This window comes from Mauremys reevesii, linkage group 8, assembly GCF_016161935.1.
Source record: "Mauremys reevesii isolate NIE-2019 linkage group 8, ASM1616193v1, whole genome shotgun sequence".
Taxonomy (NCBI): domain Eukaryota; kingdom Metazoa; phylum Chordata; order Testudines; family Geoemydidae; genus Mauremys; species Mauremys reevesii.
Window position 1 is genome coordinate 84,040,926 of NC_052630.1, and position 8,180 is coordinate 84,049,105.

An 8,180-nucleotide genomic window follows, 5' to 3' on the forward strand; every position below is an offset into this window, starting at 1 on the left:
AGTCACTAGAGATTATATTGAGCAATGCTGGCTGAACTGAACATGACTCATCCTTGATAAAACACTGTCCGAAAACAACTCACTTTTATCACTTATCTACCATATCATCATTTTAACCCAGCAATCCATCTCCATTACCTCAGTGACTTGTGTTCTTATAACTCTTCTGCATGCCACAAGTGCTAAATTCCAGATTAATTTTGCTTACCATCTTTTCTTTATCTGCCTAGTCTGTTATGGGGAAAAAGCTGGTGAGTCAGTGCTCTGCAAACCTAGGTTAACTCTCTTATTAAATGCTTTCCACTCTATCAGTTGTCCATAAATTAACTCTTTTGGTCTGCTTTCAAGTTCTTCACCTGAACAAGCGATCAGGTTAAAAGTTTGATAAGTGTCCATCATTCCTTTTTTTAAGATTGGAGCCACACTACATTTTCTCCCGCTCTTGGGAGCTGCAGCATGACTTCCAAGATTTGAGAAGTATTATTGCTAATGGTTCTGCTAGTTCTTCGACCCATTCCTTCATGCCCCAATGATGCATGCATTCCGATCCTGTAGCCTCTTTTTGTTAACTTTCGCTAAATATGTGTTTGCACTCTCCTTTCTGCAGATTAGCTTTACATTTTCCCTTTGGTTTCTTGAATTTTGCTCCCAGTACATGCTTGGTCCTTATTCCTTCCTATTAAAAGCTGAGAACTATTTACTTAGGAGTCTAAGTTATTGAGGATTGTTCTTCCTATTCTATTATTCAGAGGTCTTGCTTTATCCTTTGATTTTCTTTTCCTCTAAATATATTTTCCTTCTGTCTTCTTATTTCCCTTCACAACTACAGCTAGTAGGAGTTGATTATATTTTTAAGCTTCTTGGGTTTTTTTCCTACAGTTCTCAACTGCTATCATGTATTGCAGTTTTTTTAATCTTTCCCTTTTAAAAGCTTTATGTAAATCTCTTCTGTACTTACTAAATTTCCTTTTTGAAGAAGGAGGGTTTAATGTTTTATTTGAAATTCTACAGATACAAAATCCACATAAAGTAAAATGATAAATAACAAACAGTGCTAGATGCTCTTTACATCAGAGCGTGGATTTTGACAGGGAACTCCATAGGTCTCAAAGAAACAATTAAGAAAGTAAATGTGAAATAAGATGAATTATTCTTTTGGTAAGTTTACAGAGAATTTCTACCATGAGGCTGTGTGTGTGTATGTGTACACATGCATGCGCTTTCTCTCCTACAGAGAGGGAGAGACTAATGTGGAGTGAGTGGATTTCTACAGTCTGATTCTCCTCTCATGTTAGTGTAAATCAGGAGTAATTTCACTGAATGCAGTTACTCTGGTATGAATAAGGGTAGAATGTAGCCACCAGACCCCAGATGATGCCTAACAGTGTTTCATGGTGTTTCACTAGGTTGTCCCATTTGAATGTTGTCCAAGATAATGTGATGTGCTTTATTTAGAAGACTATTATCTATTATTGGCATCATCAGGATATTTGAGCTAGGCTCTCTACAACACAGTACCAATATGTGGTAACTTTTTAAGCTGTTGTCATCATGCTACAGTTATATGACTCTTTTTTGTAAATTTGCACTGAAGTGGAAAACAGTACATATTTAGTTACAAAATGAGAGGAACTTATGGTCTTGTGGTTAAGGCACAGGACTGGGGCTAAAGAAATCTGCATTCAAATCCTGTCTTTGCCGATTTCCTGTGTGACCTTGGGCACGTCCTTTAATCTCTTTGTGCCTCAGCTCCCTGTCTGCCAAATGGAAATGATGATACTTCCTTTCACTTGCTCTTTGTCTATTTAGGCCCTGATCCTGAAGGTATTTACTCCTGTGCTTATTTTGACTCACTGTGAGTAGTCCCATTGGGTGACTTCAGTGGGACTACTCACAGTGTAAAAAGCATGTACAGTATAAATCTTTCCTGAGTTGGAGCCTTAGATTGTAAACTCATCATCTGTACATGTGGGCTTTTTTGTTTTTTGGGGGGGTTTCTTCTGTTGCATCTTTAACCCAAATTAATAAATTTAATAGTATGTAAAGTGAACTCTGATTTGCAAGATTTTTGGCATGGTCCTGTTTAATTTTAAATGGTACATCACAGTTACAAAATTAGAGCTAAATAACTTTATTAGCTGAAATTTAAAAAAATCTTGTCAGTTTCATTGTATTGTGCAATAAATGCATAAAATTCTAACTTTCTCCCTGGTAGATTTAATTTCCTTAATTGAGCCCATAATACCACCAGACAATTGTTTTCTTTCAAAAAGCAGATTGAATTTATTTCCCTTTTATGAGAGAGCATTTTTATGGAGTCCTTAATATACCATATCACAAAATGATTCCCAGAGAGTCAATCATCAATCTTCAAATTATTTCATGTTACTGTATAATACACCATGATCTGTGCTGTGTTTGATATAACTTGAATTGTGGTTAGGAAGATTATTTATGGTTTGTATAGTATGGATTTTTAATGTTTCACACATTAGCCCTTAAAAAATTGCCTTACGTTTATACTCTATAGATTTCAGCAAGTACAAACATATGGTTCTGAGTGGCCTGCCCAGGAGTTTCTGATGAAAAGATGAGGCAGGAATTCTGAACAAGGGCAGAGATCCTGTTTGCCATTTTTCTTTAACCCCCATTATAAAGTCTTTTTGTGTTTGTTGGGATTTTGGGGGTGTGGGGGGAAATGGGGGTTGTTGGTTGCTGTTTTGGTGTGTGGTCAGGGATTTTTTTTGCTTGGCTGTTTTTAGTTCTCCACTCCCCACACCCTGCCTTTTTTGATGATGACAGGCACTGTATAACTAGCTTAGGGCATGCTTATTATAGACTGTATTTTAAAACTGATTAAAAATAAATTCTCCATGCCTGTCTGAAACTTATTCCACAGAGAATCTTGTTTCATATCAGAGTGAGTTAAAGGATCTGTTGCCTAGTTAACTAGGTTCACCTTTTACCTCAGCACACAGTTAAAACCCCATATCAAGTTTCCAGTACACTTCATCTATTATCCAGTCACACAGCTTTCAGCAGTATAAGTCTTATAATGACTATGGCTTTGGAGATTTTTACAACTTTTTTATTATTTATTTATATTTTAGCCTATCAAGTCAATCGGAAAGATCTTGGTACCATAATAAACAGACTTGTCTTTTCAATCACTCTGTAACATACAGCACTTGGCAGACTGTCAGATGCAAGAATGAAGAGGTAAGTTGCAGAATCTGCAGATTCCAGCCATACATGAGGGAATAGATTCTGGGCTTTCCAAGAACTTGCAGAGAAAATGAAACTTGGCAGGACTCATGTGGAAATTCATTTCATCTGTTTTCATTTTACACTGTCTGTCATGGAGTTTTTGATCGTTAAATGAAAAAGAAAAATGAAATTTTGCCATATGCATTCTATAAATTTCAATTTAGCTATCAGGTGTCACACCTGCCATAACTCTATATACTGCACTTCAGGCAAAAGACATAAATGTTTGTTTGTGTTACCTATGTTGGGTTGTGAAGGTTTATTTATGGTAGTATTTGCAGTAAATCCACTAGTTTCAAACTGTTGCCATATAAACCTATCACTTCAAATAGAGAGAGTTGTGGTAGCTTGTATAAGAAACCTATTGTATAATGTTAATTAAATGGCAATATTTATTCTCTCTGCTCTTTTATTGAAATGTTCTGAGCCTTGAAATGAACTATTATGACATTTTGAGCAAATTCCTGTAATACAATTTGTGGAGCAGATTCACCTAAACTGACACAGAGAGGCGTAGTTTACACTTCCTATGGCTAACTAATCTACCAGTACCTAAGGGAGATTCATCTCTGGGGCGCGGGGGTGGAAGTGGGAAAGGAGGTAGGTTTGCTGCCACCTTCCATCCCTCAGAGTTTCTATAGGGGTGATGGGGCAGTTTTAATTGCTAGTAGGCCTCAATAGGAGGATTTCATCAGTAAAAACTGATTACTGGTTGTGCTGAATGAGTGCATTCCCCATGGATGCCCTGGCTACAAAGTCTCCTTTGCCAGCAATGACCACTTGCTGCCCCCCAAGAAAGGATAGTTTCTGGCTTCTTTCTGCCACTCCTTCATTAAATGGACTTTCCACAATGGGGACTTTGTCCCTAGTCTTCACCCAGTTGAGGTCATTGGAAACCTGGAATAGTCTGCTAATGCACCACTTACATTCCATTTAATCCCTGATCTGAGTGCATGTGTGTCATTTCTTAACAATACTCATGTTATTGGCCCTGAGTTGGTAATGGTCTTGCAGGCTTTCCATCAGGTACAGTAGTTTTGAAAAAGTGATTTGTATTCTAACCTTTGGGCTGAGTTTAGAAATCCAGATGATTCACCTGGTTGAGAGAGAGAGAGAGATCCTCTGGTGAAAGTGAGCAGCTGTGGAGTAACTCATTAGGCACTGTAAGTGAAAGTTGTCCACTTTCTGATAAAATGAGAAACAGCTGTGAGGGACAGTCATCATGTGACTAATGTTATACCAGTAAGTTGGATACAGATTCTGCAGTACTGTCTCCTACACACAGAGATAAACACTCCAAAGGCTGGTAAATGATTTAGGCTTCATTCCTTTAGCTTAAAACTAGATTGGGAACATATATAACAATAATGCCAAAAGTGCCCCATTAAGTTGGGCGTAAGGTTGTAATGTAAATTAACTTAAAGTTCACCACTTGCATCTGAAGAAGTGGGTATTCACCCACGAAAGCTCATGCTGCAGAACGTCTGTTAGTCTATAAGGTGCCTCAGGATTCTTTGTTGCTTTTACAGATCCAGACTAACACGGCTACCCCTCTGATACTTAAAGTTCAGGTTTTTCTTCATGTTTCCGTTTGGCTCTCTCCATCCACAGGATGTCTGACTGCACCGTCCTCTTCCATGCAGTAATATTGAACTTCTGTGCTGCAGTGATGTTCAGTTGTTGCCAGAGCAGCCAGTCTTCTGCTGCTACGTGTCCTTGCCCTCCCTGAACCGTTAGGTGATAGCTGCCATGCCATCACATTATTAGTCACATACACATACCAACTCACTTTATGGATCAATAGCTTTCCCATGTGCCCTTCCTATGAAATCCATTTCTGTACAGAAACAAATATGGCATATTACGACTGCATCAGTAAGGAAAGCCAAAGCCCCATATATCTATTAATAAAGCTGTCAGGCAGTAAACTATTTCATGGAGTGTATCAACTACTTTGTTAGAAACCAAAAGATTTCATCAATTAAACCGCAATGCTCCATTCAAAGACCAGTGTTTGTGGCACAAAGACTGGATTCCAGTTATAAACTAATAAAGAAGATTTCCATTAGCACTTAGAGAGGATGCTTTCATGTTAGCCTGATTAATAGTACATTCTTCTTTTCCCCTGAGTGTCTTTCTTATTCTATTGAGACTGCTGTGATGTGTCAGTATGAGCATCTTCGTTACCTTCTTATTGAACAAAGCTCACTTAGACTGTCTTTGAAATCTTGAGGGCTTTTCATTTGAGACATTATTTTCTTAGCATGAACAAATCTTTTGTCATCCTAAACTGAGAAATAAACAGTATTTTATCAGAATTTTGGGACCAACCTTTTTCAATATTTACTCAAGTAAAATTTCCATTGAAAATAATGGGTGTTCTACATATGCAAGAACTACAAAATTTGGCGCTCTTTAATAATACCATCTACTAGTAGCAAAGGTCCATTTCTATTATAAAATTCCCAGGGACAGAGTTTAGTAACTATCTCTTTCCACCTCAGGTGTTTCTAAGGCATCTATCAATGTGTTACAAAAAGTGCCTATCATCTTGGTACTTCTATGAAGGGCTTGCCTACATAGGAATGTTACATCAGAGTAACTTTAGTTTTTTCACCGTAGAGTAGGGTCACCAGATGTCCCAATTTGGGGCTTTTTCTTATATAGGCGCCTATTACCCTCTACCCCCGTCCCGATTTTTTCACACTAGCTATCTGGTCACCCTACCATAGAGTGCCTTGAATCTGCACACAATCTGTTTTTAAAGCAAATTATTTGCCATCTTATGCTGCAGTAAATATTCCTGCTGGGAACAGAAGAAAATCCATTTCACAGAGAGTTTTTTTTTTTCACTTTAAGGTTTGTATGGACATATTCCTAACTAATCTGCTTCTGGCAGTCCTCCAGCTACTGCTTCAGACCTGCATTGGCCTGACTTTGTATCTATGTCTTCCACTGCTCCAGAGTCATCATGACCAGATGTCACCTCTCCATTTAGGAGTGCCCTTTTCAATACCAGGTAGTGGTGAGTTCAGGTACCATATGGAAAGCTCCTTGACTCATGGGGTCCGACCCAGAGGATGTGACCTAGCAGATTCAGAGATTACACAAAACGCCCATGTGAGCAACCATACTGAAATTGCCTTGGAGGACAGCTCTACCAGCAGCCAGCCTGAAAATGCTGCAATGGGGAGCTGTACCAGTAAGCATTATGTGCTGTATTACAAAACAACTTTTTTTCTGGGTACTGGCTGTTCACCACCATAGGGGTGGAGCTAGGAGCATCTCTCCGCATGCTTAAATTTTAACCACCGCCCTTCCCTGTGTGCTCATAATGGCATCTATGCCAGAGACTTAAAGCTTAAAAACATCATTTCCCAGCATCAAATCCCGTAACCATCAGCCATATTTGCTACTTCCAACCCCATCTTCCTGAGTAGCTCTCTGCTTGTTCTCCCTCTCTACTCCCGCCATCCACTGTGACCTTCCTAACTTTCCACCCTACTCTGCTCAAGATGTCTGCACCATGGAGGTTAAAAAAATCAAATCCATGGCAGGCATGTTTATTGTAGCAGATACAGAAAGAGAAAAATCAATTGAAAAAATTCTTTGTCTCACAATTTCATTACTCTCCTCAGTTTTTAGCTAACTTGAGATTTATCTGAGGGTAAATAGCCCAAATCATGCTTCACAGACATTTGAAGATATATGGAGATTTTAAGCAATCATAAGACAGTCATGGGCATTGGAACCCTCTGAGTTCAAAACAATTCCAGCAGAATTCTACTTATTTGTCATTTTACTTTATGCTGATCTGTGGATATCATCAAAGAGAACTTAAGGCAAAGATGGTACGTTATTTTGGCTTGGACATTGCAACTTTCTCGAGACTGCCCATATAGCAAGTGTTTCCTTCCACTTCTGCACCAGCTGGGGACACCACCCTGGTAAACAGCAGTGCTGCATAGCCCTGGTTTGCACACTGCATTTCTGAATAAGACCCTGCTCACATCCCACAATGTAAAGACAGCCTGCAGAGATGCACATGCCTCCTGACAAAATACAGATGAATTATGAGATGCCAAGAGAGAATCATGGGAGTTTGCAAATTTGACTTAAAGTCCCAGAATTCCTATAGGTTCCAGCGAGCATTTCTACAATGCACTGAATAGAGCTGAGCAGTGGTATACTACACCATGAACTGTCTGCCCAGAATGTTGCACAGTTAATTCAATCAAGCACAGTCCTATGTAGATGCAATGATTAGCAAGGAAAGTACCTTAAACTGACGTAACAAAGTAGTGCACACACTTCAGTTCAACATAGTTAATTTACTCCCCTTAGAGCAAACAAACTAATCCAATGTAACATCCCCATGTAGACAAACCTTAATACACTAATAAAAAGTCAAGCTAGTTTAGAGTTTAATATGCAAGCCCTTAGCACAGAGGAATTTTTAAAGCAAATCTGGTTTAAATCATGTTACTTAGGCCCTTTATATATTGTATAGGAGTGCAAGGAACATTAAAAATTGTGGTTTCACTGAATCTCTTACATACATAACATAAACATATTTTAAAAGCAATATTTGAAGTGCATTTTCCCATAGCATAGAATAGTGAGTCTCAACACTTAAAGGAATTAAATTACATGACATACAACATCACACTCTGATTTCAAACCTATGTAATAACTAGGCACAAAGAGGAGAGTTAAGGGATTAAATGGGGAAGCTGTAATCCTGAAAATTTTGTTTTTCTAGGTTTAAGTCCAGCCATTACCGTTATTTTTAATATTACTTTTATGTGCTGAAGACTAATATCCTGTCTGAATAATGGCTTTTATTGGAGAAATTGTTACATGCTAGAAATATTCAGGACTATAGTTATAGTCACTTGATTAAACCATCTGGA

General features: G+C 38.3%; 1 long non-coding RNA gene across 4 annotated transcripts in view; it reads left to right on the forward strand.

Annotated features, from left to right (window-relative positions):
* Positions 1–3,565, forward strand: part of LOC120370567 — a 183,442-nt gene extending 179,877 nt beyond the window's left edge. For all 4 annotated transcript variants that reach the window (XR_005583804.1, XR_005583801.1, XR_005583803.1 and 1 more), the window contains one exon: positions 3,111–3,565. This is a non-coding gene — a long non-coding RNA (uncharacterized LOC120370567). The remainder of the gene's footprint in view (positions 1–3,110) is intronic.
* Positions 3,566–8,180: the final 4,615 nt, after the last annotated feature.